The sequence below is a fragment of the Piliocolobus tephrosceles genome, chromosome 9 (assembly GCF_002776525.5).
Source record: "Piliocolobus tephrosceles isolate RC106 chromosome 9, ASM277652v3, whole genome shotgun sequence".
NCBI classification, from domain to species: Eukaryota; Metazoa; Chordata; class Mammalia; order Primates; family Cercopithecidae; genus Piliocolobus; species Piliocolobus tephrosceles.
Window position 1 is genome coordinate 65989479 of NC_045442.1, and position 1785 is coordinate 65991263.

The 1785-nt window shown below is 41.4% G+C and overlaps 1 pseudogene; it reads left to right on the top strand.

The window, feature by feature from the left end:
* The first annotated feature begins 592 nt into the window (after positions 1-592).
* LOC111537773 lies at positions 593-1507 on the top strand (annotated as a pseudogene).
* Positions 1508-1785: the final 278 nt, after the last annotated feature.

Here is a 1785-nt window from a genome sequence, read left to right on the forward strand (position 1 = left end):
TGGGAGGCGGAGCTTGCAGTGAGCCAAGATCATGCCACTGTGCTCCAACCTGGGCAACAGAGCAAGATTCTGTCTCAAAAAAAAAAAGAAAGAAAGGAAAAAAGAAACTAGAGGTCAATGTGTACAAGAGAGAGGTTCAGAAAATTTTAAATGTATGTTTAAAATTAAAACTATGGATGAGGCTACTGGTATATGCATTTGTCCAGAATCAGATAAGAAGACTGTTACATTTTAAAGTTAGTTATATTGCACCTCCCCCTCCCCTCAAAAAATCAGGTTCTTAGACTTAAACTTTGTTCAAGATTTAACTCTTGGGCTTGCAAAATTCTACAGTTTGAGAAAACTACTCAGCCCCCAAGAAGGGCATATTTTCCATGCTTATCTTATCCTAGGAGGATAATGGGGGGGAAATGTACTTTCCAGAATAGCAAATTATGTAGCTCTAAAATCACACCTGCATGATAACACTTAAAAGCTGGAAGGCAGAAGGAGAGTCTTTCACTCATCTCCCTCTTTTTATCAGAGAGAGAAACCTTTCTCAAAACACCCAGGAGCGCTGCTGGGCCTGCAGGTCTCTGTCGAGCCTCTGTTCCACAGGATGGGGTTTGTTAAAGTTGTTAAGAATAAGGCCTACTTTAAGAGGTACCAAGTGAAATTTAGAAGATGATGACAGGGTAAAACTGATTACTATGCTCAGAAACACTGGTGATACAGGATAAAAATAAACATGACACACCCAAATACAGGATGATAGTCTATGTAACAAACAGAGATATCATTTGTCAGATTGCTTACTCCCATCTAGAAGGGGATATGATAGCCTGCACAGCATATGCACATGAACTGCCAAAATATGGCGTGAAGATTGGCCTGACAAATGATGCTGCAACATATTGTACTGGCCTGCTGCTGGCCCACAGTCTTCTCAGTCAGTTTGGCATGGGTAAGATCTGTGAACGCCAAGTGGAGGTGACTGCAGATGAATACAACGTGGAAGGCATTGATGGTCAGCCAGGTGCCTCTACCTGCTATTTGGATGCAGGCCTTGCTAGAACTACCATTGGCAATAAAGTTTTGGGGGCCCTGAAGGGAGGTGTGGATGGAGGCTTGTCTATCGCTCACAGTACCAAATGATTCCCTGGTTATGATTCTGAAAGCAAGGAATTTAATGCAGAAGTACACTGGAAGCATATCATGGGCCAGAATGTTGGAGATTACTCTTGCTACTTAATGGAGGAAGATGAAGATGCTCACAAGGAATAGTTCTCTCAATACATAAAGAACAGCGTAACCCCAGACATCATGGAGGAGATGTATAAGAAAGTTCATGCTGCTATGTATAAGAAAGTTCATACGAGAGAATCCAGCCTAGGAGAGGAAGCCCAAGAAAGAAGTTAAAAAGAAGAGGTGGTACTACGCCAAAATATCCCTTGCTCAGAAGAAAGATCAGGTAGCTCAAAAGAAGGCAAGCTTTTTCAGAGTTCAAGAGTGGACTGCTGAGAGCTAACCCAATTTTCTATGAGAATTTTTCAGATAAAGACAATAAACTTATTGACAGCAACAACAACAATAACAACAACAAATCAATAACACCTGGCAGGCTACTCCTCCGGTCCCATTGGTGGAAATTAGATCGTATAACAACATTTCACCAACATTCATGGAACTTCATGTATTGGGTCAAGAAAAGGCAGTCTTACTAGCTCCTAGTAACAAGTTGCCCCAAAACGTTAGCAGCTTAAAGCAACAAGCATTTATTTTGTCACCATTTCTGGGGTTTAGGAA